This window comes from Macrobrachium nipponense, chromosome 31 (genome assembly GCF_015104395.2).
Source record: "Macrobrachium nipponense isolate FS-2020 chromosome 31, ASM1510439v2, whole genome shotgun sequence".
In the NCBI taxonomy this organism is placed as follows: Eukaryota; Metazoa; Arthropoda; class Malacostraca; order Decapoda; family Palaemonidae; genus Macrobrachium; species Macrobrachium nipponense.
Window position 1 is genome coordinate 59790627 of NC_061093.1, and position 27500 is coordinate 59818126.

General features: G+C 36.8%; 1 pseudogene; it reads right to left on the reverse strand.

The window, feature by feature from the left end:
* Window positions 1–27500, reverse strand: part of LOC135206876 (glutamate receptor ionotropic, kainate 2-like) — an 89553-nt pseudogene that overhangs the window by 1971 nt on the left and 60082 nt on the right.

Genomic DNA, 27500 nt, shown 5'->3' on the forward strand with positions numbered 1-27500 from the left:
GTTGTTTGTGTTGGCATACGAAAACCACATCACTGAGTCTAGCTTTACAGTGATATTGTGAGTTGACCTCTTACCTAGGCAATGCATTTCCTCCTTGCTGGACGAGGGAGCCAAAACAGAACCAAAAAGATCCAAGGAGCGAGAACTCGTTTATTCTTCCTTCTGTCGTATCGCACTGATGTGATTCGGTCCACTCGTAGGGCGAAAATCTGCATAGAAAACGGGATAAATTCTACTTGCAGTTACAGCGTTTTTGTCTTGAATGTGGAAAACGTAATAACAAAAAATCACTAAATGGCATATAAAAAAAGAAATAATTTTTTGCTGGTACTCAGATATTAAATCTAAGAATAAGACTGAAACCTGTATAGAAAAAAATGCGGGAAAAAATTCAGACGTGCACCTTTCTTATGAATGATTTGTGTGAGTAATATCTTTAGTTTTCTCGTAAATCTTCACCCGAAGGAAACTTTCTTTTCATCGGCAATAAATCTTCCATAAAATATTTCCTCAATACTTAGAAATGTTAGGTAAATATCATTTCTTGGATGTAGATAAAAAAGAAGGGAAACAGAATGAGGGAGAGAAGTAAAATTAAACGTGGATGCAAGAGCTGAGAAGTATACAGAGAGAGAGAGAGAGAGAGAGAGAGAGAGAGAGAGAAGTTGGAGGAGGAGGAGAGAGAGAGAGAGAGATTAGGCCTTAACCTGCAATAGTGAGAGCATTACCGACACCACCAGATACGCAGAGGCCACAGAGAGCCAAAGTCAGCTGAGACGGGTGATAGGAACCTGTAGAAGACTGACGTCCTTTTTGGACGATTTCCGTGTACAGAATGCTGACACCTGGAGGGGAATATAAAGCAGAAATGGATCATTCTAGACATACCGACCCCACCAGTCCACCACTAGGCCTAGGCCTGAGACCTAAAGATTTCCTGGGAAACGTCAAGGCTGTAGCACCATTCTGAAGACCACTGCTATACATCGTCACCAAAAAGCACTCCTAAGGTCTTTTGAAAGTTTTTCAAAGCCAATTCTTTGAGATTTCGTTGCTTACTTTGCATATTTAACTTTAGACAACATTATCGGTCCACCACTAGGCCTAGTCCTTACACCAAAAGATTTCCTGAGAAACTTCAAGGCTGTAGTACCATTCTGACGACACAACTGTTGCACATCGTCACTCAACACTCACTACCTAAGGTAATTTGTAAGTTTTCCCAAAACCAAGATTTTGAGAGTTTCATTGCTGACTTAACTTTGCATATTACAAATTACAGACCAAAAACATTACCGGTTCTCAATACTTGCCTAAGTTCATCCAAGGAACGGTGAAGTCGACAACTTGCTCCCTTTCGTGAGTGATGGTGAGATCGCCGATAGCGAGGTCTGCTTTCTGGGAGGCGAATTAATAAAATGAAGAAAATGTTATGCTTGATACGGCCCTTCCAATTTGGCAAAATTGTGATAAGATAGAATATTAGAAACAAGTATATGAATATGAGAAAAACACTCACGCATACAAAGGCCACACACACACACACACACACACACACACACATATATATATATATATATATATATATATCTATATATATATATATATATATATATATATATGTGTGTGTGTGTGTGTGTGTGTGTGTGTGTGTGTGTGTGTGTGTGTGGGTTTATTTTCCAGTATTTAAGTACAAACTTTCCAGCACGAATATTCCTAAGCTGTAATGCAACCTGACTTGAACTGATTTAACCTCGCCTGTTCCAGCAACTCCCGAATCATTCCGTTCCATCTCCCGGAGTCAGCGTCGAACATTCCGTAGGTCCCGTCATCTGCCAATTTCACGGTGTAGTTGAAGAGGAGCATTTGCGAAATCTCCCTTACGAGGTCAATGCAGAAACCCTCGAGGCGTTGCTGGCTGTCTGTTCCCCCGTCTGAGGTCTCCGTGTAGGCTATGACGTAGGGGGGGTTCCTTTACGAATAAAAAGAAGAAAAATGGAAAGAGACTCTTAGAATTCTCACTGGGAGGAGCTGTTGATAAGCCAGTCACAGGGCTGGACACTCTCAGTCTTTCTATCGAGAGTTCACATAGGCAGGATATATGTTCCACCTAGCCTGAGGGATACGTCTTTCAAAAGTATCTCTCAGAAGAGGGGTTTTCATAGATCCTACTCCCATGTGAACTCTCGAGAGAGACTGAGAGTTTCAAGCCCTGTCATTGGCTAATTAATAGCCAATCAGGAGCTTCGTAAGGGACTTGCCTAGACATCAAACGCACGGTTGATGTGAATCTACTAATATAGCTGGATGTCGCAATTAACTGTTTCATCAGCTGCCAAGTGTCGTTAACTTATTCGTAAAGTCAATTACTCCGAGGGAGAGAAGGACGAGAAAGCCGCTTGAGTTCCTGCTGCAAATATTCCAGTCACGGACTCGCGACCTGAATCGTAAAACAGCACATTACGCTGTTTCGGTTTCTACAGAAATATGCTTAGCATCTAGCGACTGTGGACAGCATTTTATACATAAGTACAAATTACACTATTTGAATTTCTCGACTCTCAGGGACAATCTTTTAAACCCTCTGTTGGTAGTAAGTCGACTCAAGAGGGCTGCCGTAAAAAAAAGAAAAAGAATGAGATACAGATGGGTAGAGCATTCTGGAACCATCGTCTGGTGAATATACACATAAATACACGAACATTATGTATATATATGTACGCACGCACACACACACACACACACACACATATATATATATATATATATAACTATATATATATAATATATATATATATATATAATATATATATAATATACATTTATATATATACTATATAATATTATATATATATATATATATATATATATATATTATATATATATATATATATATATATATATATATGTATATATCTAATATATACTATATATATCTATATTATTATATATATATATATATATATTATATAGATTATATATATATATTATTATATATATATATGTAATCCCTAATATTGGTGGCAGACTACTAGAAGAACTCTACAACGTCTTCCGAAGAAAAACCAGAATAATGAATAATGTATCATATCAGAAGTCAACGACGACGAAAGCAACAGATTCTTCAAGCAACTTAGTATCATCGTTTAGTGAGCGACTTCAGAAAAAACAACAAGAACTCTTCAAAAACGTCTTCCGAAGAATAACGAATAATGTATCATATCAGAAATCAACGACGACGAAAGCAAGAGATTCTTCAAGCGACTTAGTATCATCGTTTAGTGAGCGTGTTCAGCAATACATAACTTCAAGAAACAAACCAAACGTGTCTTCAGCATGGGATCTTCAAAGGACACGGATCATCCAAAACAACGCGCACGGGGGAAACTGAAGACAAACCAGGTCATCCGCTAAACTAGAGAAAGGAGGGTAAGGCCGTGTTATCGTTATGGGAACACCGTGACTTCCCACGAAATCAAGCTAAGTACAGTCTTTTTATTCATTGGAGTAACTTTGAGTGTTTCCTTTACAGGTCGAATTTTCGTTATTCCTGTGGCTGAAGTTACGAGACATTCTTAAACTTACTTTTTTACAGAAATTATCTACATCATTGGGATTTCGCTACTGCGAGTTTTTTATCTTTGAGTTTCTGTTTCCAGAAGTTCTACTGAAATATCATAATCATATACTGTGTTAATTTTATCATTTTGGGTGATTATTAATCCTTTACATAACAAATCATATTAAACAGTGAATATGCGTTTATGCAGTGGACGTCTGTATTTATACAGATGCATGGATAGGGTTGTTACGCACCGTAGTGAACACCCGTTCAAATCTAGATAAATTAGAGGTAACACTATTTCGGGTCAGGACAATAAAGACTCCGGTGCAAGGTCCCGATAGCAGTTTTAGCCTTGAGTTTTTTTAGTTATATGCGTAAAATATCGAACCTCAATGACTCAACCTAACTTTAAAAATACGGCTAGATTGCAAGGAATAACATGTCTGTAAAAAACTTTCATTAGGCTAAATGCGCTGACCAGGATCCCTCACTATTTCAAATTTTAGCAAAGAATGAAGTAAACAACAACAAGCACAAACATTTAATATTGAATGCAGTAGAGATAACTTGTCTTAATAGTAATCGCTCAATTCCTAATAGTTTGTCATTCATACGTTCGTTGCTTTATACGTAACCAACAACAGAATGCTAAAAACACACAATACGTTGCCGATGGTAAACAGTAGCCCTATATATCAGAACCAAACAAATCGTTCTTAAGCAAACTTGGTTACTGTGTCATCTAGTCAGACGGTCAGGGTCAGTTAAATCTGCCGAGTGTTCAAAGCATAGCACATTCCACATAAGCGACTTCAGCGGAGAGGAAAAACTATGTTGGATTATTTATGCCATACTTTTTTTTTTATGCCAATACTTTTTTAATTTAAAAAGGAATTTTCCTATGAATCACACGACTGTATCAAGTAATCAGAGCAGGTTCTCGTAATTTTAATACAACAAGTTATTATAAATGGTGGTGGATTAAGCCCGACTGTACGCGCTGTAAAAATTAGAATATCTTGTTTTATTCCTTTAGTACACGTAATATCCTGTATTTACAGACTCACCGTCTGTTGTTCAAACTTCCCTATTGAGAAGTCCAGATAAGCGAGCGCTTACAGATACCTCTATAGTTATAAGATATCCATCTAGGGGTATACAAAATATTATCTTACCTCCTGCAAAATAAGGCGTGTTTATCAAAGGAAAATTCTATAAACCTTCAAACATATTAGAATCCGTTTGAACAAAAAGAGACAGTTAATAATATAATAACTTATATAGAGGAACAAATAATTTGTCTCATAAATCGTGATATTGTTCAACGACCCAACAGAATTCTCCCACAACCGCTGTCGCAGTTTGCATGCAAATATCTCGAGACGCATGCACCCTCGAATGTCTTAGTGCGTGTAAAAAGACTTTGCTGGGATCTGAAATTTTAATCCTTCCCGACACTCTGAAATATAACGATTTCTGCGAAAAAAGCCCTAGACACGGTTGACTCGCAGCAACAAGTTAAATCTAGTGATCCACAAACCTATACATATCGTGGATAGGGAAATTTTAAATATCTCATTTTTTTATTGTTGCTAATTTTTAATCACGCCCAATCAGTTGTAGATGAATCTCTCTTATACTCTATCTAAAGTAATATCCGTAAAGTCATTCAAGGCAGAGGTTGATTCAGCAGAAATTTTTTTTTTATCTTTTATCTGAATACCAGGAAGTTTCTCCACTAGCGAGTGATCTCTGGGAGTAAAACGGATGTCATTGAAAACAAAATACGGTCTAAGGACAAACTTAAAGCAATATACGTACCTTCGTATAGACTCCCAATGAAATTTCAAAATAGAGATAAATGACGAAGTTGAAAAATGTTAGTAATAGGAGTCATTAGGAAATCAAATAGCCCATATAATTTTTCTCTAAAACGGCATGTCATAAAAGATCGGACTTGGCGTATCTGCGCAGATTTCTGTCGCTTAAACAAGAAAACGAATGGACTTACTTAAAGGCTTTCACCAGATATCATTACCTAAGTGATTGTACCTCATACATCGTTTTTAGCACACTCAGGGAACATTATCAATTTTTACGTATGCCTCCGGCTTACATTGCGCCCCAATTACAATATAGTGTTTGGAGACTTTTAGGGGATACGCAACATGCCTATTGGTTGGTCTTGTAATCTTTTCTAATACCTTAGAAGTACATTCACATAAACTAGAGCTAGTGCTACAGAGACAAAGATAAATAATCTCAGAGTAAAATATCTAAATGTGAGTTTTAAAAAACCAAACATGTTTATCTAGGTTTTATGTGTCTAGTCAAGGTCTTAAAGTAGTCCATGGTAAGGTGTCGGCTATTCATAACTTCCGGTACCTATTAACATAAAAAGGGGGATACAGCACTTTTGCACTGTAGTGGGTATTACAATCGTATGTAAATATGTAACTCTTCAATCATGACAGCTCCTTTAACAGACCTTACAAAGAAGGGCGTAGATTTATTATGGTCTAAAAAGCATCAACAGGCGTTCGATATCTTAAAAGCGGAATAATGAAGCTCACCCAACTTAAAAATCCCTGATTTAAATGAAGATTTTTTTTTTATTGCAACAGACGCCTCAGACCAAGGGGAAGTAAGAGGGGGTACTACTTCAGCAATATGATAAAACAGTTTTCTTCCCTATAGCTTTTATTTTTTCGCATAAAACTAAAGCCCTCTGAAAGTAAATATGCAGTAATAGGCAAGGAAGGGCTAGGTATCGTTAACTCACTAGTACATTTTAAGTTCATAATCTACGGCTATCCTGATAAAAGCCTTACTGACCATAAAGTCCAATACCAAGTTTTTTCAAAGGCTTTAAACACAGTCCCAAAGGAACTCGTTGGCATATGATCATTCATGTCTTTGGAGCCAAGTCAAGATATTTACCTGGGAAAGCAAATATCATAGCTGACGCATTATCCCGCAATCCCGCACCATACTGCAAAGAACCATTAATTAGACTAAAAGATATAGAAACATCCGTGCCTATTGTTAAAACCGTATCTAAACAAGAAAATTCATTAACTCAAGAGATCGCGAGCATTTAATAGCTGGGTTGGAGCGCAGAACTGTTACAAACTGAACAAAACAAGGGCCAGCAGCAATAAGCAAAACAATAAATACTTCGAACGGAAAAAGGTCAGCAGCTAAGCAAAACAATAAATACTTCGAACGGAAACCCTAAAGCAAAAGTATATTTAAAGTATGTGTATCAGAGTTGTGTAATCAAATATAATATTTTATGTAGGTCCGTGACGAGGAAAACCCGAAGAACACAGCAGGTGACTAACGACCAGGTAGTAGTAATCTCTTTCATACCAATCGTCCTAAACTGGTTGCATTCCGTCATCCAGGGTTCTCTATTATGTCACAGAAAGCCAAATCACTGTTTTACTGGCCTACAATGCTTACAGATATAAAAAGCACATAACTAATTGTAATACGTGTCATGAAAACAAGTGATACACTAAGACACCTGTCAGTTTAGGGGCCTATCCTATGCCAAATCAATCCGTGAAAAAATATACGTAGAATTATTAACAGAATTACGAGTCTGCCAGAGGAAATAAACACTTCTTAGTGTTAATAGTTAATTGACACGTTATATAGAATTAATAGCACTAAAAACAAACACAGCAATTGAGTGCGCTAGGAATATTTATGAGTGCTAAATCAGTAAACATGGAATTCACTGGAATTCAACACATAATAATCTCTGACCTCGGGTGGTGTAAATCAATAATAATCTCCTTAACCTCGCTGTGTGAATTCCTTTCCATAAAGAAAACCAGTAACTACTATTTTATCACCCAGAGTCAATCGGTTTGGTAGAACGGATAAATAGGAAAGTGTCAATGTTCTTACGAGTTACAACTCGTAATATTGGATCGAACTGGATTTATGGCGGTTTTCACGGTTTAAATACCTTTATCATTCATATCTTGTATCTATAGAATTGATACCGCAAGTAGCCTTATACAGTACGCCGCTAGAACACTTTTCCACATATTCAAGCCAACCATTAATTTATCAAATATATATATAAAAAATATATATAAATAAATAAATATAAAAAATAAAATGAAAATATGGAATAAAAGATAAAAAGTGGAGTCGATATAATACACTCCGTAAGAAGTCAGAAGGGTTACAAATTATAACAAAAAAAGGAATCACGATATCAAAATCAATAAAAAAAGCAAAACGTAACCATAGGTTAATTAAATATCCAAATATATATTGCATAAGATTTGAACTCTAACTTAACGCTTTAGTAATGACAAGTAAGCTAAAAGTTCAAACACATATCAAAACCTACTGACATATTGTCTGTCCCGGTGATTTATATTCGTTTGTCAATGAAAAAAAAAATAAAAATAAATAAATAAATAAAATAAAATAAAATAATATATATTTTAAAGTCAGGAAGCCTAGAAGTGAAAATGTATATCTATGGAATAATCCTATATGGATCTTACAGGGCAAATAATATATATAGAATTTGTATGGAAACCTTTTTTCATTAGTTTGAACAAGGAATATCTAATTTATCATAATTACATTTATTTACAATCATGCAGATTTCCAACATGAAACTAATATATTGTTCAATTTTGGTACTGTTTTTTTTTTCAGACATTCTTCTCGTGGGGGTGGAGTATTAAAAAAAAAAAATACCCAATTTATACTAAAGTCATATTATTACAGCAAGTAAACGTAACTCTTAGCTGGCGAGAGCAATCTCCTGCCAGGTGACGACGTCATCAGTTCTGAAGGTGCATGACGCGTTGCCGGATCAGCATTTTTCCTTTTAACCTCAATAAACCGCTTGCAAAGCAGGTTGACTGGAGAGAGGAATGCTTAGCCCGAACTTCTCATGGGCAAGGCAGACATTAGGTACAAGTGTCTATCCGTGTGCAATGCAGTTTAGTTAAGGACTTGCAATCGTTTTAAAATTAATGAACAAAATAAGCAAACAGAATTTCTATAACATCAAAATGAATTAATTTTTTTTTTTCTGAACCTCATAGACAATTAGAGTCAATAAAATCAGCTTATGATATTGGTTAAACGGACATTTAGAAGTACCAGGTCATGTATATGAAAAATTTACTTTCAACATTAGCCTATTACAATTCTAGTAATCACATTCATGGGAAAATGTCACATTTTTTTGAAAAACCCAAAGTTTATATAGAAAGTTAGTTACATAGTGGGTTCTTTCGTTGCATCTCCTGCCTATTAATAAAGTTTTAAAAATTAACCTCAGAGGATGCGCGCGAGAAATTTGAATATGAAACTTTTGTTAGGGGCACATAGGATCGGATTTTATCACAGCTTAATTTCAGTTAGCATAGAGAAATACAGAATCATGATTAATATTCTCTTTTACTCTTATGTTGCCTGGCAATCTTACAAATAGCTCCATTTTCCCCACTTCTTTGTCTAGTAAAACTTACTAACAGTAAATACTCGAATTTTCTTTGGGATTCGTATGATATCTGTTTATTTTTTATAATTATGGATATTTTTACAGTCATCATAGACCTGGATAGGTTCACTCATTGTTAATGCCATGGATAAAAAAGTTTGTACAGCTGACTCTTTTGAAATCCATAAAATATCAGCGAATTCATGTGGGTTAAGTCTGGTTCTTAATGGCTTTCTCCCTCCCGTATTTGATGTTGTCTGAATTTCCTTTGCCCTTGTGACAAGTATAATTTCACTTGCAGGCTGATTAATGGAACCTGGTTACAGTATCCTGCAGTACGAGAGTTTCACATCGCAACTTCAAAAAATCGTTCGTCACTGCGGACCACTGCAGTCAAGTAACAACCGCCTACAATGTGAAAGGAATAAGCACCATCATAAGTGAACAAGCTTATTTTCATGGACTTCTTCGACCGACACCCGTATCCCCACGTTAATCTCCCGTTTTAATGCAAGCAAAGCCCTTCCGGGCGCTTCTGTCGGAAATCGACTACAAAAAGGACATACTTCCGACAATTACGACCAGAAGGATACTCAACTGTACGTTGCTAGCGAAGGACTCGTGCTGGGGATGATTTTATTCATTGTGAACGTATTCGTGTGGCTTAGGATGCACAGAACAAGTATGAGGCCAAAATAGAACGTTGGACCCGCCAGGCAATTTTCCCCTTGTTTTAACCATTTGGAATTGGCCATTTCATTTGGCTATAGGTGGTTGTCTGGAACTGTGTAATGGACGAAAAGTTGTTCGAACGCTAGTTAAATGTGTGGTAGTATAACCTCGGTCATGTATCCTATATATAAAGTATCATGTATCCTATATATAAATGATCATAAATAACAGAGTCGAAATATATCTTTGCGTGTACGCACTAGGAATCTATATATAAATGATCATAAGTAACAGAGTCGAAATATATCTTTGCGTGTACGCACTAGGAATCTTTTTAAAGGGCACATATATTATTCATAATTATATGAATCCATATACATATGTATAAATAAATCAGGTAGCCTATAATCAATCTGTTACCTTTTATCTTACCAATAACTGCAGATATATAACAGTTAGCATAAAAATCAACGAATCAATCAGCATAAACATTAAAAATTTTTATCAATTCATATATGAATTTTTATCATTTAAAATATGATTTCTATCATGTTAATCTTTATTCTATGCGATTATCAGAGTACGTTAGTATTTTCTGTAGCATATGTATCTTAAAGAGATGAAGTGAAAAACTGTATCACTATATATCACGTGATCACTATTATTTACGAATATCATCGTGTGCATATTGTGTATTATATCTTATTACTTGAATCTGTATTTGTGTACACCATGAATTTTTTTTTTACTTATTAGTATTTTTTATTTATCTATATATATATTCACATAGTGTCTGTATCACACTCCTATAAGTTAAATGTAAGTCAAGCTTGAATAATATTCAGTGGTTGGTTTTGTAGCTGACCGAGCTTTTATGTAAGTGATTATATAATAAAAATATGGAATGTTATTCCATATATATAAAAAACTAAAACTAAAGAGGTCAACCATATTGCTTGCAGGAATGTGATCAGACCAGAGACAATAAAGTAGGCTAAGATGACATGCCGTCACCTGTGGTCAATCATTTGTTTTGAAAACATTAGTCCAAGCTCCCTGCTTGAGACAACTACCGCGACCTATAATTCAAACGGCCTACGTGACTTGTAACGTGTCTCATTTGTATGTATGTTCATATGTTCGAGCTACTGTCTGCTTCCTTTATGACTTGTAACCGAGATGGTAGTGGAAACAGAGTTGAATTAGCCATCATTGTTGGCAGAAGCGATCATTGGCAGACCTGTACAACCCTGTCTGATATTCATCATGTAATCTCAGAAGAATGTATATATTTTTGATACTTCGTGTTTTCTACTAGAACCTCACATCAGAAAGAAATCATCATGAGTTTAACACATCGTCGTCATAATGAAAGAAGATACTTACTTCGTTAGTTATCATGAAACCCCAAGACACTCCAATGAGTATGGAAGTGCATAACCAACCGACTTAGCGTAAGATTATCGCAACTCTAACATTACCTCATAGGGCGTCTTATTTTACAAGGTAACAGCCCTAATATATATATATATATATATATATATATATATATATATATATATATATATATATATATATATATATATATATATATACCTACACACACAAACACACAAACACATACACATTCATATATATATATATATATATATATATATATATATATATATATATATATATATATATATATATATATATATGTGTGTGTGTGTGTGTGTGTGTGTGTGTGTGAGTGTGTGTGTGTGAGCAAAGGGGAAACCTTTGCATACACACACACACACACACACGCACACACACACACACACACACATATATATATGCGTGCGTGTGTGCGTGCGCGCGCGTGTGTGTGTGCAAAGGTGTCCCTTTGCACGAGCAAGTAACAAAAGATGATTATACCCCATTACTCTTAATATAATGGGATACATGAGATAATGTCAGATGGCAAAGTTGAACGAAATTAATCACGGGGTGAGAAGAAAAATTCCCGTCAGCTGTTAATCAAATTAGTCACGGAACAAAGGGATGGTGTGACTTGATTGCGCTTTTTTTAAAAAGTCTGAAATATTGCTATTTTTAGTTACGTTATTAAGAACTGCAAGGCGGTTTTATCCCGAGCGCCATAGTAGACTCACATCAGCCGTGCATTGGATGTCTAGGCCAGTCTCTTACGACGCTCCTGATTGGCTGTTGATAAGCCAATCACATGGCTTGTTACTCAGTCTCTCTTGCGAGAGAGTTCACATAGGCAGGATGTGTGTTCCATCTCTCCTGAGGTATATGTCTTTCAGGAGAGGTGGAACATACATCCTGCCTATGTGAACTCTCGAGAGAGGACTGAGAGTTTCCAGGCCTGTCATTGGATTAATCAACAGCCAATCAGGAGCGTCGTAAAGGGACTTGCCTACACATCAAATGGCACGGTTGATGTGAATCTACTATAGCCTGGTGTCCTCGCTATTATTATCAGTTCATCCAGTGATCGTGTGTCTTTTCCTGGTGCGGAAAGGAGTGCTTACAGTTGTGGACCGATCCTTCTGCCATGACTGTATGCTTGTTTGTTACATCGATGAAATTTCCAAATGCATTAATCTTATTATTGGAGAATTATATCTACAAGTAATTCAAATGTCAGACTTTGACGTACATAACTAAGAACTCTCGAAAGCGTCCTTTAGCTCCCATTTTCGACAAGTCTGTGATGTGAATTGCTGTGATGTGATGTGAAGCTTGTTTTGTTTGTTTGTACGTTGTTTTTTCGTTGCATGGAACCAGCGGTTATTCAGCAACGGGACTAACCAACGGCTTTACGTGACTTCCGAACCACGTCGAGAGCGAGCTTCTATCACCAGAAATACACATCTCTAAGTCTTCAGTGGAATACCCGCGAATAGAACTTGCGGCCACTGAGGTGGCAGGCCAAGGCCATAGCGATCACGCCACTGAGGCGAGCTTGTTGATAGTTGCTAGACAAGAAAGGATACGGATATTGGACATGAGTGGTATGTCTGTTGGCTAATGATAATTCTTGAAAAATTTTCTGAGGATTCGTTATGTGGGTTAAAATTGATCCAATCGTTGATGAACGTCTGCTGATTTGATGAGGATCTTCTATATCCAACAGATGTCTACAATGGTTCTTAGAAAACATTTGGGTTAAGTAAATATATACTGCTGGAGATTGCATCTATTCCGGTGGGAGTATCCTTGATCAATTAGGGACTACAATTCTTTAGCGGGGCTTTTAAAAATAACGTGAAACTAAAAAAAAAAAACGTGTATAGATTACAGTATTGACTTTACCGTCTTATGTATATGGCAAAAATAATCACAATTGGTTCGTTAAGGACATATTAGGCTGTCATAGATTAAAACAATGAGGACGAATCGTGATTTCTAATGAATAGCTTTACAAAATCTGCAACTGTTCATTATGATTAACCTATGTTTGAAGTTTGACAGGTATTGGTTTCAAACATCATACAGCTCAACTCAAGAAATTAGTTCCCAATATGATGAAAGCGCCACTTTTTAAAAACAAGGACCGAGAAATGGTTAGGCGTGAAATGTGATTTGGGAACTTGTGAGGCGAACTCCAGTTACCTGTTGCAGGCTCGCATCGATTATTATCATCGGGCTGCAGCCACCGAGGCGGATGTTTTAGCGTTATACATTAATCTCTGAAATTCGTCAAACCAAAAAGGGTAAATGCAAATAATAGCAAGCAATTTCGAGATCTGATTCGTTAACCAAAAAGGTAATGCAAACATAATACGCAGCAATCGAGATCTGATTTCGGTTACCAAGAGCTATTTACGGTGTTTTTCGGCATAACTCCCTGTGTGTGTGTGTGTGCTTTTTTTTTTTTTTTTTTTTTTTTAGCTTAGTCTTATCTTCTTCGTTATTCGCTGAAATTTGTAACCAAAGAGGAAAATTCTAACACAGTAAGCAGCAATTTCGAGATCTGATCTCTGTTTTCAAACAGCTATTTACGTTACTTTTCGGTCCCAACTCCCTGTTTTTTCTTCTTTTTTTTTACAGCTCGCAACAAACCGCAGCAATAATTCAATAGCAGTACGGTTATGTGTTACACGACACCCTATTCCTCAATTCTAACCTGCCTTCGATGAAGGCTACTTTCCTCCCAGGGATGTCATATCGAAGTTTCTTTACAACCTACCAGCTCCCCTCAATAAGCTCTCTCATTGCCTGCTTTCGTATGATATCAACTTTCGTATATACATCTGTAGCGTAAGTTTATGACGCTGTTTAAAGTACGTCTTCGATGAGGCAATCAACTTTCGTATATACAATTGTAGCGTAAGTTTATGACACTGTTTAAAGTACGTCTTCGATGAAGCAATCAGCTTGCGTATATACATCTGTAGCCTAAGTTTATGTGGCTGTTTAAAGTACGTCTTCGATGAAGCACACTGGATATTAATAAAAGCATCTTGCATCGGCGTTACGCTCCACCAAGTACTACTGCGTTCTTTACCTTAGCTGTCCATTCACTCTCGTGTCTGTCCAAATTCTGTGACTTGACTCTCATATAATCATCTTCTCTTCCCCTCTCAGTTTAGAATATATCCTTCGGTCTAGAAATGACTCTACATATGCCTCTAGTACTAAATATCATTATCATTATTGCTATTCAATGCTTGATCTCCAACTCCATTTCCTCTCTAAGTCTGAAATAAATCCCTCGGTCTAGATATGCCTCAGGTACTAAAAATCATTGTCATTATTGCTGTTCAATGGGGATAAAATGAAGTATATTACAGTAGGAAATATCTTGAATGAAAACTCACCAACACGGACGAAATGACCAGGTTCTTCCTCCGTAATTCCTCTACAATGTCCTGTTCTACCTCTCTGTAGGATTTGGTGTAGTTGGCGCCACTTGTCGGGATCCACCTGGACGACAGAAGTAGAAGTTATAATTGCTAATTTGCAAATAAGCACAGAGAGAGAGAGATAGATAGATGAATAGATAGGTAGATATATAGATAGATAGAGAGAGACGAAAGCGAATTATAGAAGATAGAGCGAGAGAGAGAGAGAGAGAGACGAGAGAGAGACGAGAGAGAGAGAGAGAGAGGAAGGAGGAGAGAAAGTTTAAGATGAAAAAAAAAAACTAATTCCATTATGATTTTATAATCATGGCCTGTTCATAAACTTAGTCTGATGACAAAGAGAGAGAGAGAGAGAGAGAGCCAGAGGAGAGAGAGAGAGACGATGATAGAGAGGCGACGAGAGAGAGAGAGAGAGAGAGAACTAATTTGCATTGTGCATTGATAATAATTCATGGGCTGTTCATCAATTTATCTGTTGACAAAAATTAGTACATAAATAGATATTATTAACGAAATAGCAAATAACTGGATGGCTGTACATATGGTAAAAATTGCTAATGATTTCAAAGAGAGAGAGAGAGAGAGAGAGAGAATCGATATCTACATTATGAAATTCTATATATAATTATATATGGTTGAAACCTGATCATATCATAATGTTCTAATTAGAACATTACAGTATGTCATTTATCCTTTTAATATGCAATTATCTTGATGCAATACTGAAATGACTTTTTTTCTAATCTAAACAATATAATATTGGAACCGATCAGAATGCGTTATTTGCTAAAACTTTTTAATTCTTACAGTTGGAAAAAAATGCATAAGTACCGGTTAACGTATAATAGCTATATACAAATGTCACATGAAACTGAATAAGTATTGTTAGAAGCTGTCAAGTTGAACTGCAAAGCAGGAAAGCACGACGTAATCCAGAGTTTATTAAAAAACGGGCGAAAGTGCGGAATCCTCACGTGAGACCCATGACGTATCAGGGGGAGAAAAAAGTATAGGCGAGTTATGTTCCCAGTAATACTGGATTCCAAAGGCTTAAGCCTTTGATCCTATTTGCAATATGGGGAAGAGGGTCCGATCCGAATAGGAAGAGAATCTGCCGCGTAAATCTCTGCGGTAGAGCGACTTTGTAGAGACCAAGTGAAATCTCTAAAGTAGATGAACACAGAGGCTCCAATTCACGCTGAGGGTTATCTGTGTTCTTGATTCTGGGACGATAAAGGGGGTCTTTTGAAAAAAGCTTACATTGAAAAATCTATATGATTCTATTTTTCATGTTAGACGAATCGCGTGTCATATTATCCTTAGAAAACGGACACACTTTGAGATGTCAGAGAGACACTCATGCTAGTTTTGTCAGTAGAGTTATGCCATGTAAGTTGATCTTCAAAATAGTAGGAGCCGTTTGCAATCTAAAGGAAACGACATTTAAGTCTTGCCTATAAACCTGATCGCATATTTTGGTTTCTGTAAAGGGAAGGATTTTACATAGCTAAAGTTCATCATTGAAATAAAGCTTTTCCCAAATCCCAAAGTAGAATTTGCGGTCATATAAACTGGATTTCACCCCACGGCGAGTACACGATACGTTCCATTATCAAAAGAATCAAGGACAAAGGTTTGCGCAATTTAATCCACACAACGAGACGATTCCGGAAACTTAAAAAAAACGAGTGTGTGTGTGTGTACTAGTTAGATTTTAAAAGCAGCTTCTGCCCAACGGAGTTTTATTCTCTTTGAAAAGCAGCAAAAAAAAAAAAAATAAATAAATAAATAAAAATTGCACGAAAAAGTGTCAGTTAATTCCGTTTGAGTGAAATAAAACCTCTTTTCGAATCACCTGAAGCATCTCACTTAACGAGGAACATACCGACGGCGTTCCCTTTGATTTCTATTTCATAATAATAACAATATGTATATATATATATAGTTATATATATAATATATATATATATATATATATATATATATATATATATATATATATATATATTATAAGTGCATTATAAAAATACAAAGGATTTCACCATTTTTCATGATGTTACTGTCATTCATTGCTCAGTAAATAGTAATCGTGAAAAAATATCGAATACAGAGTTTTCTGAACTGTAACTGAATGCGGTATCAGTTAAAGAAAGCGGAATGTAAACAGACTCACCAGCAAACGTAAATTTTGACAAAAAGTCTTAAATCGATGTAGAATACATACGTCGTTCATTGCTATCTCTCTCTCTCTCTCTCTCTCTCTCTGGTGGTTCAGTTCTCTGTCTGTCTGTCTGTCTGCCTGTCTGTCTGTCTGTCTCTCTCTCTGGTGATTCAGTTCTCTCTCTCTCTCTCTGTCTCTCTCTGGTGATTCAATTCTCTCTCTCTCTCTCTCTCTCTCTCTCTCTCTCGTAGTAGCATCTTGCTTGGTGAGACGTACCCGCGTGAAGTCAGATTAATCAACAGATATCACAAGTTTAACATACGACTAGAATTTGAGAAATATCTAGAAGTGTTCGTGAACTATCGGTGATAAGATTAGTGTGAAATAGTAGGATAAAGCGTCTTCTAAGTTAGTTTATCAAGTGTAATACTATAAATCAGAACAAGATGGCAGTAAGTTCCAACTGCGGGAAGAGGTGGCGTAATTTAGCGTGCTTGGCGGATTCGCAATACGATGAGGTAGCAGGAAGGGAACTGGCATTTCTCATCTATGAAATCAGCAACAGTCCTAACCAAAAAGATACAAAAGCATTCATAGATATATTAGAAGGATATAATCCTTCAAACTGGAACAAATCTAATGAAAAACATCTTGAAAATAATTGAAGAAGTTCCAAATAAAATCCAAGTGGTCTAGAGACTCATAAAGAAAATATACATAAACCAACATATTCCGACAAAGAAAATGAATAAGGTGAATCTTGTGAATATCCTAATTGATGCATTAGGAAAAAGAATGCCAAAAGCATGCAAACTGTGTAAGGTTTGGTATAGCATAGTCAATCCACAAAACCTAATCAGAAAATGTGCTGCATGCAACATTCCGACCCATCCACAGTGTGCTGAGGTAATACAAGATTTGAGAAAAGATACAAGAATTTTTGTTCAACATGGTCTATCATGGATAGACAATGTTATTAAATCAAGATTGAATGTACAAATAGTTGAGGATGAAGAAGAAGAGGAAGAGGAAGAAGAAGAAGAAAAAGAAGAAGAGGAAAACGGAAGAGAAGCAAACAAAATGAAATTACAGAAAAAAATAAGGAAAACAAAGAACAAGATAAAAGTATGGATGCAGAGATACTCATTGATACTACATATGAGGCAATAAAGCAGCATACCTACGAAGAAATAATTACGATATGACAACAGAAAAGCAAATCCCGAAGAGCTCTACCCAGATCTACACAATGACGGGAAAGAGGAAAAAATAGACAAGAAAGACAAAATCTGCAACCTTTTGAAAAGAGGGAATTGCAGATTTGGAGAAAGATGTTATACAACATCCTAAGATATGTCAAAACTATGAAATATATGGTAAATGTGCATACTTAGATGGATATGGGGATGATTGCAGAGATCTGCATCCAAAAATATGTAAAAAACCAAAATAAAAGAAGGAAAAAGGATGTAAGTTCGACAAAAAATGCAAATATATGCACCTGTAGCCATGAATCATAATCAAATAAATAACCAATCAAGTAATAAAATCCAAAATAAGAAGAAACAAATAAAGAGAGAAATCAAGAATATCAGGTAAAAGAGAAAAGCAAACCACCAATGAGATATGCAGAGGTGTCAGCAAAAAATTTCAAAGCATCAGCTCCGAAATTCTACTCAAGAGATAATAACTGTATTTATTATGCAAGAGGATATTGCAGAAACGGAGAAAATTGCAGATTCAGACACAAAATGAATAATTATGATGAAGGAAGATCAAATATTATGGAAAAGTTGGATTTTTTAATGTCAGAATTTCTGGAAATGAAAAAAAGAACAACATACCAGAACAGGAAAAAGACATGGGAAAATCCTTATTACTACCATTATTAAATGAAGGAGAAAACACGCAAACCATCATAGTGATGAATGCGCAGGGTTTAGTTACGAGTAACTCAAAAAGAAAAATAGAGTACTTAGAAGAACTAACCCAAAATGAAAAGAAAATAGATATAATGAATATAAGTGAAACCTGGTATTCCCAAGAGACTGGGAATGATGATCAAATAAAAGGGTTCCAAACTTATAGATCAGATAGAAAAAATAGGAATCAAGGGGGAACCGCAATATATGGGAAAGACAAAAAACAAGGAAAAATATATGAGAAATATAGTAACTCAGAATGTGAACTAATAGCGGTAGAATTTGAATCTGAAAAATTGATGAACATAGTAATATATAGACCTCCTAATACTAAAGAGTTTGACTTAATAATTGAAAAATTGGATGATATATGTAGAAATCACAAGGACTGGACTATTCTCCTATCTGGTGACTTCAACTTTCCTTTCGTAGAATGGAAAGAACGAATAGGAGATTGTGGTTGTACTTATACATATAAAAAAGAGAGTAATAGTAGTGCAGAAGATAAGAGGCAATTTGAAAAGCTATAGTATGCTACTAGAATACAACATTCAACAAATAAATCACCTGCCAACAAGAAAGGAAAATACTTTAGACCTAGTATTAAAAAAAGTGAACGAGATGAATTATGTTAAAGAAATAATAGTTTATAATGCGAGTATTTCAGACCATAATGTCATAGAATTAACAGTTCATTCCAAAGCAAGTGAAAATAGAGATAAGCAAGAAATGAAAAAGTGGGAAGGATATGGAAAATACAACTTCTACAGTAAAAATATAAAATGGTCAGAAATTAATGAAGAATTAAACAAAGATTGGGATAACATTTTGTTTTCGTAAGTGATGACATAAGGGTAAATACGGAGATATTATAAAATAAAATTATTTGGTGAGGGGGGGGAAATATGGATGGAAATAAATTATAAACCGAAGAAGAAAAGTAAAACATCAGTTCATGCATTACCAAAGAGACAGAAGGATCTTGTTCCCAGAAAATCAGAAAGTGGTAAAAAAGGTCTTGCAAAAGAAAAAAATGCATGGCGAAAGTTAATAAGAACTCAAAAAGTTAAAGATAGGAAAATGCAGTAACAAAAGATTATTACAATCAAAAGAAAATGAAAACGGGACTTGGAAGAAAAAACCCTTTAAATTAAAATATCAAGCAAAACCCCAAAAACTAATATACTCATATGCGAAAGAAGATGAATAAAAGAAGGAATAGAAATAGGCCCTCTGCGAATTGAAGGGAGATTAAACGAATGAAAAAATGGGAAAATTTGCAACATACTGGCAGAAACGATATAAGAGAGAATTAACCCCCTCCCTATAATAGATTAATGAAGATAATGATAGAAGTAAGGAAAAGAAAATAAGTGAAAAATATGAATTTAGCTGACATAGAAATTAATGAAGCTGAAGATTATTGTGCAGGGCCAATTAATGAAATTCTTAACAAATGGAGCTGCTGCAGGGCCGGATGGAGTCCCTGCTATTTTGTTAGAAAGTAGTTCATTCTATCGGCAAAGCCACTTGCAATATTATTAGACAAAGGAAATGTAGATACAGGCAAGATTTATGATGAGCACAAATTAGCATATATTACCCCTACTTTCAAAAGTGGATCAAGACTAGAGGCAAGTAAATTATAGGCCTGTGAGTCTAACATCACATATTATGAAAGTGTATGAAAGGGTAATGAAGAAAAATATTATGAAACATTTAATAAAAAATAATTTGTTTTAATATAGGACAACACGGTTTCGTACCCGGAAAAAGTACACAAAAACCCAACGTTAGTCCACCTGAGAACATATTCAAAAATATGAAAAGCGGAAGGAAATGAAAACAGATGTGGTTTACCTAGACTTTGCAAAAGCTTTTGACAAAGTAGACCATAATATATTAGCAAAGAAAATTAGAAAACACAAATATCGTAGATAAGATTAGGAAGATGGTTAAAAGAATTTTTACACACAGAAAAACAGTAGTTATTGCAAACGATGAGAAATCGGATGAAACCAAGGTAATATCCGGTGTGCCACAAGGTACGGTTGCTAGCTGCAATATTGTTTGTTATTATGATTGAAGCATAGACAGTAATGTTAAGGATCGGTAGTGAGTAGTTTTCGCTGATGACACAAGAATAAGTAGAGAAATTACTTGTGATGAAGATAGGACGCTCTACAAAGAGACCTTAACAAAGTATATGATTGGCAGAGGTAAATAGGATGGTATTTAACTCTGATAACTTTGAATCAATAGATTAGGAGACAGAGAAGGAAAGCTATATGCATATAGGGGACCTAATAATGAGACAATCACAAATAAGGAAGCAGTTAAAGACCGGACCTTGGTGTGATGATGAATAGGAACAGTTATGCAATGATCAAGAAAATAGCAATTCTGTTGGCAAAATGTAAAGCAAAAATGGGAATGTTGTTACGGCAACTTCAAAACAAGAAAAGCTGAAAACACATGATTATGCTTTATAAAAACATATGTTCGTAGTCCACTGAATATTGCAATATGATATGGTACCCACACTATCAAAAGGATATTGCACAAATATGAGATGGTACAAAGGTCCTTTACAGCTAGAATAGAAGAAGTTAAGGACCTAGAACTACTGGGAAAGACTACAATCCTTAAAATTATATAGTCTAGAAAGGAGAAGAGAACGCTACATAATAATTTCAGCATGGAAACAGATAGAAGGAATAACAGAAAATATCATGGAACTAAAAATATCAGAAAGAGCAAGCAGAGGTAGATTAATAGTAAGCCAAAACTATACCAGGAAAAATAAGGAAAGCACACAGGACATTAATCCACTACGCACCAGCATCGATAATGCAGCGCGTCTATTCAATGCGTTGCTCAGCCTCATCTGAGGAATATATCAGGATGTGAGCTAGATGTGTTTAAGATAAGCTCGGACAAATATCTAAACTGCATCCCAGACCATCCAAGATTGGAAGATGCAAAATATACCGGAAGATGTACTAGCAACTTCTCTGGTGAGACATTAGAGGGCGCCTCACACTGAGGGACCTGGGGCAACCCGAACGAACTGTAAGGTCTGTAAGGTAAGGCTCTCTCTCTCTCTCTAGTGATTCAATTCTCTCGCTCTCTCTCTCTCTCTGTTGATGCTGATTCAGTTCTCTCTCTCTCTCTCTCTCTCTCGTCTCTCTCTCTCTCTCTCTCTCTGCTGATGCTGATTCAGTTTTCTCTCTCTCTCTCTCTCTGGTGATTCTTTTTTTTTCTCTCTCTCTCTCTGGTGATTCCGTTCTCTCTCTCTCTCTCTCTCTCTCTCTCTCTCTCTCTCTCTCTCTGGTGATTCAGTTCTCTCTCTCTCTCTCTCTCTCTCTCTCTCTCTCTCTCTCTCTCTCTCTCTCTCTCTCTCAATTTGATATGGTACCCACACTATCAAAAGGATATTGCACAATAGAGAGTGTACAAAGGTCCTATAAAGCTGTTGATGCTGATTCAGTTCTCTCTCTCTCTCTCTCTCTGTTGATGCTGATTCAGTTCTCTCTCTCTCTCTCTCTCTCTCCTCTCTCTGTCTCTCTCTCTCTCTCTCTCTCTCTCTACTGATGCTGATTCAGTTCTCTCTCCTCTCGGTCTTTTTTCTCTCTCTCTCTCTCTCTGGTTGATTCCTTTTTCTCTCCTCTCTCTCTCTCTGGTGTTTCCGTTCTCTCTCTCTTCTCTCTCTCTCTATCTCTCTCTCTGGTCTGGTGACTTTTCGTTCCTTCTCTCTCTCTCTCTGGTGATTCCGTCTCTCTCTCTCTCTCTCTCTCTCTCTCTCTCTCTCTCTCTCTCTCTCTCTCTCTCTCTCTTGTCTCTCTCTCTTCTTTTTTTTTCTCACTCTCTCTCTCTCTCTCTCTGGTGATTCAGTTCTCTCTCTCTCTCTCTCTCTCTCTCTCTCTCTCTCTCCTCTCTCTCAATTGATATGGTACCCACACTATCAAAAGGATATTGCACAAATAGAGATGTACAAAGGTCCTTTACAGCTAGAATAAAGAAGGAAATTAAAAGACCTTGACTACTGGGAAAGACTACAATCCTTAAAATTATATAGTCTAGAAAGGAGAAGAAAACGACTACATGATAATTCAGGCCATGGAAACAGATGGAAGAAGAATAGCAGAAAACATCATGGGAACTAAAAATATCAGAAAGAGCAAGCAGAGGTAGATTAATAGTACCCAAAAAACACTATTCCAGGAAAAATAAGGAAAGCACACAGGACATTAATCCCAATACTCACCAGCATCGATAATGCAGCGTCTATTCAATGCGTTGCCAGCTCATCTGAGGAATATATCAGGAGTGAGCGTAGATGTGTTTAAGAATAAGCTCTACAAATATCTAAACTGCATCCCAGACCATCTTGTAGAGATTAGAGGTGCCTCACACTGAGGGACCTGGGGGGCAACCCGAACAAAATGTAAGGTCTGTAAGGTAAGGTCTCTCTCTCTCTCTCTCTCTCTCTCTCTCTCTCTCTCTTTCTTTTGCTGTGTGAATCTCAGCTCTCTCTCTCTCTCTCTCTCTCTCTTTCTTCGTGATTCAGTTCTCTCTCTATCTGTGATGCGATTTCAGCTCTCTCTCTCTCTCTCTCTCTCTAGTATTCAGTTCTCTCTCTCTCTCTCTCTCTCTCTCTCTCTCTGCTGATGCTGATTCAGCTCTCTCTCTCTCTCTCTTCTGGTGTTCTTCTCTCTCTCTCTCTCTCTCTCTCTCTCTCTCGCCGTAGTCAATTTCAAGTCTAGTGAAAGTTCCATAGCGAACTTGAGTCACAAGAGTCAAGGCCCGTGGGAGAAAAGGAATGAGGAGGAGGAGGAGGAGGAGGAGGAGGAGGAGGAGGCGGCGGAGGCGGTTGAGCAGTGTGTGTGAAGGAAATATGTAAAAAACTTCGCCATCTCGAACCAGATTGAAATCCCGGGCTTCCAACTTCCCGCATCTATTTGATTTGACCTCGAGAGATCTGCCCCGTGTCCGCGCCAAACGTCCGTCTTACGATGTTCGTGGAAATGTCATTTTTATGACTCATACGGACGCAAATCTCAGTCAAAAACAACAGGAACAACAGCTATTCCTTTTACGAGCTGCTCTATGAGCAGGAGCCCTTGCTGGCATAAGGCCAATTCAATCAAAAACAACAACAACAGCAGTTGTTCCTTTTACGGGCTACTCTGTGAGCAAGAGCCCGTGCTGACATAAGCCCAACTCAATCAAAAACGACAACTACAGTTATCCCTTTTTAAAGGTTGCTCTCTGAGCAAGAGCCCGTGCTAGCATAAGAGCAGCTCAATAAAAAAAAAACAACAATAGTTATTCCTTTTAAGGCTGCTCTGTGAGCAAGAGCCCGTGCTGTCATAAGGCTAAAAAAAACAAGAACAGTTGTTATTCCTTTTACGGGCTGCTCTCTGAGCAAGAGCCCGTGATGGCATAAGGCCAGCTCAGTCAAAAACAACAACAATAAGAACAATAACAACAACAACAACAACACTGACCTACAAAATCCCGCAGAATTTCCTCATTCAATTCCACTTTTAAAAGTCCATTCTGATAAAATGAAAACGATTCAATGCATCCCTCTTGAAAAGAACGTAATCCAGACTAAATCTTTACTAAAGAAATAACGTGAAAAGACTATGCATCTGCATATTCCCTGGTACACGTGACCCCACAACGGAATATTTCCTCTTATCATTTTAAAGGTGGGGCAGTCGTGTTTAATAGCGTACGTCGAAGTAGCGGATCTCGTTCCTTTAAGACTTTGATCCTGTTTGCAATACAGTGAAGAGGATCCGATCTGAAGTGGGAGAGCGTATATGAGTCTCCATCATCACGGCTGAGAGATTTTGTTCACGATAGAGAAAATGACAAAATATACCAGGAGTCTTCGCTTCGCGTTGAATACGTATTGCACAATTAATCTGAGAAGATGTAAGACACATTTATGAGAGGTTCTCCACGACTTGATATCTTTTTTTCTGGAGGTTTCTTACATAAGTTTATATACACCTATGCCGATCCCATGCCCAAATAGAATAATTTCCTATTATTCTACCTACGTTCTTTCCTTATTTTTGCTTTTAATGTTACCATGAAACATTCGTTGCAACAAATCCAGTCACGTTGCTGACGAGTAAAAAATTAATAGTATTTTGCAATGAAATGATCAATTTATTACAATGGCCCACCTTTTGTTTCAAGAAACCAGCAGCTGGAGACGAATGTTGACTCTGAAGCAAAAGCAAGAGAGAGAGAGAGAGAGAGAGAGAGAGTCTTGACCTCACTTGGGAAAAGGTTACTCTTAACGCAAATGTCCTTGATGACCTCGGAGAGATCGTCGAAACAGAGGTAATTGAGAATGCCACTCGCCCTCTTTTGTTGCAAAAGTTGGAGTGTTTACAGATACACTCACACCTGTCTTATCTCCCTCTGTGCAGCGTGACCTCGAATGTTGTCATCCAACGGAAGGCGAAAGTTTCATTGTTCATTTCCTCGTCGGATATGGGCTGGTAGTGATCAAAAGAGCGTGGAAGTCGAAAAGTTTTCTCTATCGAAAATATATAGTATATATATATATATATATATATATATATAGATATATATATATATATATATATATATATATATATATATATATATATATATATATATATATATATATATATATATATATATATTATATATATATATATATATACAGCAAATAAATTCTTCTGTTAAAACAGGATACGTCTCAAGTATAAAAAGGCCCATTAAAAGGATGGTAGTCAGACCACCGAAATATAGTCCTTAGACTTCAAAACAGAGTGTTTTAATGGGCCGTTATACTTTATATATATTATAATATATGATATATATATATATATATATATATATATATATATATATATATATATATAATATATATATATATATATATCATCATCTCATCATCATCATCATCATGGCATCATCATGGCTATCGCCATTCGAGTATGAATGCTCTGGATGTGGTTATTGATGGGTTCTTTTGTGGCTAATGAGACCAATTCTCGAGCCACATACTCTGTCACAATTGGGGCATGTGTTGTTAGGTGGGAGTGGAGGCTGTGGATGGACCTGACGAGCTTGTCTTGCAGCTCTACGGTTCTCCAATGCTGCTTTCTGTTCTCTTCATAATTTTTAATTCCATCTTTCACCTTTACTCTCCAAGCAGATACGCTCCGCTGCATCGGTCTCTCTTGTTTTATAGTTAATGTTACGTAGGTTTTAAGTTCTTTTAAGCTGTCTTTGAATCTCTTCCTTGTTTTGCCAACAATTCGAGTCCGTCACTTAGCTCTGAGTAAAAGAGCTGCTTAGGAAGGCGGCTGTCTGCCATTCTGATAAAATGCCCTGCCCACCTCAACTGGCTTTTTATTATAATGGCCTCAATACTGAGGCAGCCGGCCTCTTCAAGAACACTTACATTAGTGCGAGGGTCTTCCCAAGTTATTCTCAAGATGTTTCGCAAGGACCGATGATGGAATTTCTCAAGGGCTTTAACATGGCGTCGGTAAGTTGTCCAGGTTTCGGAACCATAAAGAAGGGTAGGTAGGACTATTGCCTGATATACCTTTATTTTGGTATTAACACGCAAGTCATGATCATCAAAAATTTTCTTGCTTAGTTTTCCAAAAGCTGAGTTAGCACATCTTAGACGATATTGAACTTCATCATCCATATTGGCATTTGAAGATAGATGACTGCTTAGGTAAGGGAAGCGGTCTACAGTTTCTGGAGCTTCTCCATTAATTTCTATAGTAGGTGCAACTCTTATGGCTTCAGTTTGGGGTGGCTGATATAATACTTGGGTTTTTCTGATGTTGATGGAAAGTCCAAGACGAGAGTAAGCATTTGCAAATGCATTCAGTATAATTTGCAGATCATTTTCAGTTTGAGCACAGACAGCGTTGTTGTCTACATACTGAAGCTCAGCAATAGCAGTAACATTGACTTTAGTTCTTGCCTTAAGCCGGTTGAGATTGAATATTCCTCCGTCTGTTCTGTAATTGATGGAGATACCTGGAGGCAATTCATCTTGAATGAGCAGCGACACAACCCTGTTTTACACCTGACTTAAATTTGAAAGGTTCTGTAGGGCTACCATTAGCCATTACAGTCACTGACATATTATCATGTAGTAGCCTCAGGATCTTTATGAATTTTGGCTGGCATCCATATCTAGATAGTATCTCCCAGAGCAGCTCACGTTTGACACTGTCAAAAGCTTTAGCCAGGTCAATGAATCCCATATAAAGGGGTTTTTGTTGTTCTCGACATTTTTCTTGCAGCTGCCTCGCCGAGAAAACCATGTCAGTTGTACCACGAGCAGGTCTGAAACCACACTGAGACTCGGGTAGGATCTTCTCAGCTAGAGGTGTTAGTCTTGTTGTATCAATTCTTGCCAAGACCTTTCCAGCTACTGACAGGAGGGTAATTCCTCTGTAATTTCCACAAACTGATCGGTCCCATTTTTTCTTATACATTGTGTTGATAATTCCAATTATGAGGTCATTTGGAATTTCCTCATGCATCCAGATTTTTCCAATTAGTTGGTGAAGTTGACGATGTGAGGTTAGTCCTCCATATTTATATATTTCAGCAGGAATTTTGTCGGGTCCCGCAGCTTTGTTGTTCTTCATAGAGAAGATAGCCAACTCACTTCCTCTAGAGTTGGTACCACTGCAAGTGTCATATCCAGTGGGAGATGAGGGAGTTGTTGTAGCACATCCTCGTCTATCACAGGGTCTCTATTAAGTAGTTTTTCAAAATGTTCTTTCCAACGACACAGGATTTCGTTATTGTT